The sequence below is a fragment of the Herpailurus yagouaroundi genome, unplaced genomic scaffold (assembly GCF_014898765.1).
Source record: "Herpailurus yagouaroundi ecotype Mexico unplaced genomic scaffold, PumYag 142, whole genome shotgun sequence".
NCBI lineage: Eukaryota > Metazoa > Chordata > Mammalia > Carnivora > Felidae > Herpailurus > Herpailurus yagouaroundi.
In genome coordinates this window covers 7954008-7962553 of record NW_024412397.1, presented here as the reverse complement: position 1 = coordinate 7962553, position 8546 = coordinate 7954008, and the positions used below count along the sequence as shown (strand labels likewise).

The following is an 8546-nucleotide window of genomic DNA, read 5'->3' as shown; positions in this document are numbered from 1 at the left end:
AGGGCGCAGATGAGCAAGGGGCAGAGAGAGAGAGAGAGAGAGAGAGAGAGAGAATCCCACTAGGGACAGGGTGGGGGGAGAGACAGAGAGAGAAGCAGGGCTCACCCAAAATGTGTCTCATGTTCACCCGAAGAGGGGCTCGAGCTCACCTGATGGGGGTCTCGAACTCACGAACCATGAGATCATGACCTGAGCCAAAGTCAAATGCTTAACAACTGAGCCTCTCAGAGTCCTATATATAGTTTTTAATTTGCACACGTGCACCATTGTAGGGAGATAGTCTGTGACTTTCATCAGATTCACAAAGCAATCTCTCAACCTGCAGAAACTGAAGAAATAGGTCCAGTCCAAGCTCCCCTTTCTTGGATGAGGAAGCTGAGACTTGAAGAAAGATGGCTTCAAGCCCAAGGTCACAGAGTTAGTTACAGTAGAATCTGCTTCTCCTTTTCACAGAGGTATTTTGCGTTTCAGGTGACTTCCCCTTGAGGGTGTTCCCATTTTTAAGAGAGCGCTTCTTGGAACTAGCTGTCCTCAGAACAAAGGGATGGCTTGTAGCACCCTTGGCTTTGCCGGTCCTGCCTTTACTGATTCCAGTGGGAGTCTTTTACCAAGGGAGGGACAAGGGCGACCAGAATAGAAGCAGAGGAAGGGTACAGTATCTTCTGACAGCCATGGAGGGTGGGGGGCAGGTGCAGGCTGTAACTTTTTGGATGACCTTGGGTTTAAATGACGCCCCTGAGATGGTGACAGGAAGTAGAACCATTGTACTCATATCACAGAAGGATCTAGCTGCAGGGTGGGGCACAGCAAGGTCCAGTGTCCCCGGGGAGGCTGGAGAGTCATTCGCAGCAGGACCTTCCCAGAACAAAAAGAGAAGGAAGAAATTTGGGCTTAGCACAATGACTACAGAGAGCAAACAGGCAGTCTGATAAAGCATCAAGCCGGCCAAAGAAATCTAAGCCCTCTTCTTGGCGGGAACTAGCTGTGTTTTAGTAATAAGATCCTTCCTCAGAAAAGCAGGTGATTTGTAGACAACTGGTGTTCATGAGCACACATCAGTGGGTTTGGCTGAAAACCTCACAATGCCAGAGAATAGAAGAGTTAAATCAAATAATGAAGGTGCCATAGTGGTTCAGTAAACGGAGGCAAACTGCCCGGAAACCGTGCGCCCTTGTATTAAGTCTCAGAAATGTTGTGCCAGGTGGACACAATGCTCAAAAGAAGTGTTAGTTAAATTAGTAGATTAGAATTATCAGCTAATTAAACTGTGGGGCATAGTCTTCCCAGCATGAAGCAGTACTCAGGCAGAACCTATTCCAATTAGCCAGGGGGAAACAGGACTCCTGGGAGGAGGAGGGGAGCAGCTCAAAAGGTGCTCCCGGATCCTCAGACTCTCTGCAGTACCTGCTCAGAAGATCCATTTAGTGATGGGGAGAGACGTGCTTTACGAATGTGGAGGATTCCAGCAATAACTCATTTTTCTATACATGAAGATAAAGCGGTCTCTTTCAGGGGCACCTGAGTGGCTCAGTCGGTTGAGCTTCTGACTTCAGCTTAGGTCAGGATCTCATGGTTCACGAGTTCCAGCCCCACATCGGGCTCTCTTCTGTCAGCATGGAGCTCACCTTGGATCTTCTGTCCTCCTTTCTCTCTGCCCCTCCCCTGCTCTATCTCTCAAAGATAAACATTAAAAAAAAATTTGTTTAATCTGCCTCTTTCAGACAATGTGGACAGCAAATATAAGAGACACTGGTTTGTTTTTTCTTGTATCCATGAAATGAACTCTCAGAAAGTTTGAGGCATAAGAATTAGAGTGTTCATGGGGCACCTGGGTGGCTCAGTCGGTGTCCAACTTCAGCTCAGGTCATGATCTCATGATTCATGGGTTCCAGCCCTGCATCGGGCTCTGTGCTGACAGCTCACAGCCTGGAGCCTGCTTCAGATTCTGTGTCTCCCTCTCTCTCTGCCCTTCCCCTCTCGAGCTCTGTCTCATGCTCTCTCTCAAAAAATAAATAAACGTTAAAAAGAAAAGAATTAGAGTGTTCTGACAATGGCCTGTATGCTGGGCCAGAATTTGAATTATTTACACAATAAAAAATAAAAATTGTTTTCCTGTAATGTCAAATGTACAGTTTTCTGCTATTATAATTTTTAATCATATACTGACTCTTGCACTAAGGATTATCTACGATAATGTATAGCATCAATACATGTGAATGGGGAATTAAAAAGAAATTAAAAATCTATATGGTAAAAAAAGATCTGGTCAGTAGAATAATGAATGTTACATGAGCTGCTTAGCATGAGAAACTCTAAAAAGTCTTATGTGATCAACTGGTGTCAATTTGACATCAACTATAACAATATTATTTTTAGCATTGTAAGAATAAACATACAATAAACTCTCAAAGAAGATGTATCGTAAATAATCCAGTCTGGCTATTTTAACCACCCAAATAATTCAAGGTTATTGGGTTTTTTAATTACAAATTCAGGGGGCACCTGGATGGCTCAGTTGTTTGAGTGTCTGACTCTTGATTTCGGCTCCGGGTCCTGGGATCAAGCCCTGCACTGGATTCTGCACTGAGCGTGAAGCTTACTTGAGATTCTCAATCTCTCTCTCTTTTCCTTCTCCCCTCTCCCTTGCTTGTACTCACTCTCTCTAAAATTTTTTTTAATTAAAAAAATTAGGGGCGCCTGGGTGGCGCAGTCGGTTAAGCGTCCGACTTCAGCCAGGTCACGATCTCACGGTCCGTGAGTTCAAGCCCCGCGTCAGGCTCTGGGCTGATGGCTTGGAGCCTGGAGCCTGTTTCCGATTCTGTGTCTCCCTCTCTCTCTGCCCCTCCCCCGTTCATGCTCTGTCTCTCTCTGTCCCCAAAATAAATAAATGTTGAAAAAAAAATTTTTAAATAAATAAATAAATAAATAATATATTTAGAGTTTTCACGATAGAAGTAATCATTGTCATTAAAGACGTGTTTGAAATTACAAAGAGGTGGAAAAAGAAAAATTACATTTTACTTTAGGACTTCTGTGTACAGGTTTATTTGCTTATTTTGGGTACATAGTAACAGTACAGTTATAATACATATGATTTGGTGTTCTTATCTTGTTCCTTAAATGGAAATCATCTTCCAATGATTATTAGATCTTACTTCCAACAATAGTGTCTGTTATTATACATACCGTACTTCCTAAATTGCATTTTAATAGTTGCACAACATTCCGCTAATTGTTTATTATTTACAATAGCACCAAAAAGTGCTTAGGAATCAACTTCACAAAATAAATGCAACACTTGTACACTGAAAATTACAAAACACGATTGGAAAAATCTTTTTTTAAGGCCTAAATAAATGGAAAGACATCTTGTGTCACAGATTGGAAAACTCAATATCCGTAAGATGACAATACTCCCAAATTGATCTATACATGCAATGCAATCCCTCACAAAATTCCACCTGCCCTTTCCATGGAAATGAACAAGGTTCATCCTAAAGTTCACTGAAGAGAGGCTCACAGACACCTAAGTCAGTGGTGTATTAATTTATTCAAAACACACAGTGAGACGCTGTGTGGGGGGAGATAGAATAGTGCAATATAGCATAGAGAACAAGCACGGTAAAAGATGACCCTCCCTGAATCTTGGGATTCTCACGTCTCTCTCTCTCTCCCTCCCTTCCTCTCTCCAACCCCTCTCTTCCAGTCACAAGGACCAGAGTTGAGGTTAAGCAGGAAGTGCCTGGGGTGGGTTACAGGCACTGCCTCCATTAGAACCCAGGGGCAAGTACTTAGGGCCTCAGCTGTGAATCGCCAGCGGGCCTGCTGAACAACCGTGGTTTTGTCCGTGTTGCTTAACCCAAGCACAATGGGGCCAGGATGGGTCCAAATGAGTAGCCAATTTAGGGACGATTAGCTGTCAACCTAGAAGTGACATGATCTGTACCTCATGACTTGGCCCATCTCATATTTTTCTTCTGTAAACACTTTTGCTCGTTTCATCCTATTTATCATATGTGTAATATGTCTTGAAAGTTGCTAGTGTATTATCCACATTTAACATAGCTTATGAATTCTGCTCATGTTTTTCAAGTGACTTCTTTGCTCATTTTCTATCTTTAGCACATCTCATGAGTTTTACCTATAACGGGTATGCTATTAGCTTATGTATGCTTATGTACACTTAACACATATGAGTTTCATCGATCCCATCTGTGATGGTTAATTTTATGTGTCAACTTAACTGGGTTAAAGGACGCCCTGATAGCTGGGAAAACATTACATCTGGATGTGTCTGCAAGGCTGTGTTTGGAAAACATTAGCATTGGAATCAGTAGATTCAGCAAAACAGATCCACCATTAACCAATGAGGTGGCGTCGTCCAATTCCTTGAGGGCCAGAATAGAAATTGATTAGCATAGAAAAGGTAGAGGAAGAGCGAATTTACTCACTGTGCTCCGCTGGGATATACCCATCTTTTCCTCCGACATCAACATCTGTGCCTCTGGTTGTCGGGCTTTCAGACTCAGACTGGGACTTACACTCAGACCTTCGAGTTCGGGCTGAATTTTATCAGTGGCTTCCCTGGTCTCCAGTTTACAGATGGCAGTTGGTAAGACTTCTTGGCCTCCAAACCACATGAACCAATTCCTACCTGCTCTGTTTCTGCAGAAAACCCTAACTGATATACTTTCTGTCTCTCTCGTCTTCTGTCAGAATCAAATAGTCATAAATAATATAGCAAACTCCCATTTTTAAAATAATTTTTTGTTCATTTATTTATTTTAGAGAGACAGAGAAGCACGAGTGGGGGAGGGGCAGAGAGAGAGGGAGAGAGAGAGAGAGAGAGAGAGAGAGAGAGAGAATCCTAAGGAAGCCCCTTGCTGCCAGCGAAGAGCTCGATGTGGGGCTTGAACTCACGTCCCATGAGATCCTGACTTGAGCCAAACCAAGAGTCGGACACTTAACTGACTGAGCCACCCAGGTACCCCAGCAAACTCACATTACAAGGATAGAGACAAACTACTGGATTTAGTCCATTTTCAGGGTACTTTCATATTATATATTTCATTATATATTACATCTTCATAAAATATTATAAACTTTAGCCATTTGACCTTCCAAGCCAATGTGACCCTTTGTAAAGTACTAGCCCTATTGGTTGACAGTTACAGTCAAGTTGTTTTCATCCTTGGCCTCCTAATACAACTGTATCCATCGAGAGACAGAAATCACAAGAGTTATTTTTACATAGACAATTTAACATAAAGGGTCAATCACTAGATATAAAAAATCGTTGACTATGTTTTGAAGATCTGAAAAGCTAAAACAGGGAACACTAAACCACCATGGAGATAACAAAACTTCAGGAAGCAAGTGTCCCGAGGTGGTACTTTGATTCTGGTTCTTCAAAGGTTAGAAAAATTGCAAACTGGATTCACTTCCTGCCCTAGGAATCAGCCGCTGTTGTTGGAGTGAAAAAATATCGTTGGGGGTTTGCTCACAGCTCAGGGGCAGACAAGAAGCCCCCAGGAAGGAAAAGCCCTCATCCCTACCCCTGCAGCCTTCCTCTGGCCGTCCCTATGGGCAGAACCCACAGGGAATCAATTGACAGAGCAGATACGTGGTTTGCAGAGACCCAACCTCCCAACACATAGCCTGGTAGAGAGGCTGGTGTGGAGTTGAAGGCCAAAGACTTAGTGATGGCACAACAACCCCGTCCAATGTAGTTAGATAATTTGTTATGTGTCGTTATTGCTGAAGAATAGCAATTCCTCACTGGCATCAGAGCTACGTATGGACTGAACGCACAGGGGCCAATTTTTATTTCTATGGGTTTTAAACTGGTATTCTATTGCAGGGAAAGTCTAAGAGTCGATCCCAAAAGGAGTAACATATATTTCCTCTTTGAGTGGGGGAAACTATCCTGAATTATCAGTTAATGGTCAATACTTTATCCTCCTGAATGTTTTATTTTTAACCCACGTTTCTTTCAGACTTTCAAAAAGGCTTATTCAGAGTTTTTTGCTAGGATATAATGATAAGATACTTCTGAGTGTTAAACCTCTAGTAAGTGTCCCCATTTTCTACAAATTTATAAAGGGTCACTTTCAATTGCCATATGAATTTTTATCTCTATCCCATTGGGTATAAATATAGCTATAAAACTCTTTCTACTGAAATACTTAATGATTCAAAATAAGCTCCATTCACCTAGAGATATTACGCTAAGTGAATTAGGTCAGAGAAAGACAAATACCATTCGATTTCACTTGTATGTGGAATCTAAAAAACAAAACAAATGAACAAGCAAAACAAGACAGAAACAGATTCATACATACAGAGAACAAACTGGTGGTTGCCAGAGGGTGGGGGGAGGTAATGGGTGAAATAGCTGAAAAGAATTAAGAGGTACAAACTTCCACTTATAAAGAATTCATGGGGATGAAAAGTACAGCATAGAGAATATAGTCAATAATATTATAACTTCGTACGGTAACAGATGGTGTGATATGATTCATAGGAAATATATATTTAGTCAAATGACCAAAATAGGTTTCTCAGATACAGTTGATCTTCATTCACAGTTACTGAAAATGCCCCATAGCCATAGAGGTGAAATGGGGATCTTATTATTAAGGAAGGTAACTTTTGGATTGTACCCAAGCATGGAGGTTAGTTGCCAGGAGGACCAACTCTGGGATTAGAGTGTTAGAACCTCTAGTCCCTTCCCCTGACCTCTGATGAGGGGAAAGCGCTGGAGACTGAATCAGCCAATAACCAATAACAATCGTGGTTATGAGATAAAGGCTCCATAAAAAAACCAAGAGGACTGGGTTTGGAGAGCATCTGGGTTGGCGACCACGTGGAGATACGGGGAGAGGGGTGTACCTGGAGAGAGCATGGAAACCCCACACCCATTCCTGTGCCTGACCCGTGTATCTCTTCATCTGACTGTTGATTCGTGTCTTTAATACAATGGTAAACACAATGTTCCCCTGAGTTCTGTGAGCTGCTCTAGTAAATTACAAGAACCTAAGGAGGAGGTTGTTGGAGCCTTGAATCTGTAGCTGGCTGGTCAGAAGCACAGGTAACGGCCTGGGGTCTGTGGCTGGCATCCAGACAGGGGGGCTGCGGGGGGGGGGAGTCTTGTACAACTGAACCCCAAACCTGTGGAATCTTATGCCATCTCCAAGTGGATAGTGTCAGAATTGAGTTGAATCGAGTTGAATTCTTGGACACACTGCTGGTGTCCAAGAATTGCTTGGTGTTGGGGGTGGGGGTGGGTGGGGAACACATGCACAACATTGGACTTGAGTCCAGGAACCCTCTTTCAGGGTGGTAACTAGATTTATTGCAGTGATCACTTTGTAATGTATGTACATGTCAAATCACTAAGTTGTAACCTGAAAGGAATATAATATTGTATGTCAACTACACTTCAAAAAAAAAAAATTGGAAGAATTTTATTAATTTTTAAAAATTTTAATGTTTATTTTTTAGAGAGAGAGTGTGTGTGTGTGAGTGGGGGGAAGTGCAGAAAGAGAAGGAGACACAGCATCTGAAACAGGCTCCGGACTCTGAGCTGTCAGCAAAGAGCCCGACTCAGGGCTCGAACCCATGGACCACAAGATCATAACCTGAGCCAAAGTCGAACGCTTAACCAACTGAGCCACCCAGGGGCCTTGAAAGAACTTTCTTTAAAAAAAGCAAAAATGAGCTCCATTCAGGGTACAGTATTTTTTTTTTAATCTTAATTAATTAATTTATTTTGAGGGAGATAGAGTGCTAGTGGAGGAGGGGCAGAGAGAGAGGGAGAGAGAATCTGAAGCAGGCTCCACCCTGTCAGTACAGAGCCTGATGCGGGGCTTGAACTCACAAACTGTGAAAACATGACCTGAGCTGAAATCAAGAGTTGGACCTGACTCGGGGCGCCTGGGTGGCTCAGTCAGTTGGGCGACCAACTTCGGCTCAGGTCATGATCTCACAGTCCGTGAGTTCGAGCCCCTCATCGGGCTCTGTGCTGACAGCTCGGAGCCTGGAGCCTGTTTCAGATTCTGTGTCTCCCTCTCTCTCTGACCCTCCCCCGTTCATGCTCTGTCTCTCTATGTCTCAAAAATAAATAAACGTCAAATAAAAAAAAAAATTTAAAAAAAAAAAAAGAGTTGGACCTGACTGACTGAAGCCACCCAGTTGCCCCTGAAGGCTTATTATGAAACTGGCTATGTGTCGTTATTTCTGAAGAACAAAACTCCGTTTAACTATCAAGGGAATTATGCCAATATCATTAATGCCAGACTTACATTTTCAGTAGTTTTTGAATATCAGTAAAAATTCAAGACTATATTGAAGTTTTAATAATTAATCAGAAATATGCAATGTTAATATATTCTATATGACTTATTATACATTGCACAGACATAGACAAGCATAGATCACACTATGTAAATGAGACCATAGAGTTGGGGAAAAACCCAGGACTCATTGAGGTAACACCTTCCCTGTTTTAATTTTAAGCAGGTTTACATCATCTTATTACTGAATTC

At 42.3% G+C, this 8546-nt stretch overlaps 1 long non-coding RNA gene across 1 annotated transcript; it reads right to left on the bottom strand.

Annotated features, from left to right (window-relative positions):
* Nucleotides 1-232: 232 nt before the first annotated feature.
* On the bottom strand, nt 233-1573 carry LOC121032809 (uncharacterized). Its single transcript, XR_005791498.1, has 2 exons — nt 1405-1573; nt 233-855 (listed from the first exon to the last, which is right to left on the bottom strand). It is a non-coding gene; the product is annotated as an uncharacterized LOC121032809 (long non-coding RNA).
* Between the last annotated feature and the right edge of the window lie 6973 nt (nt 1574-8546).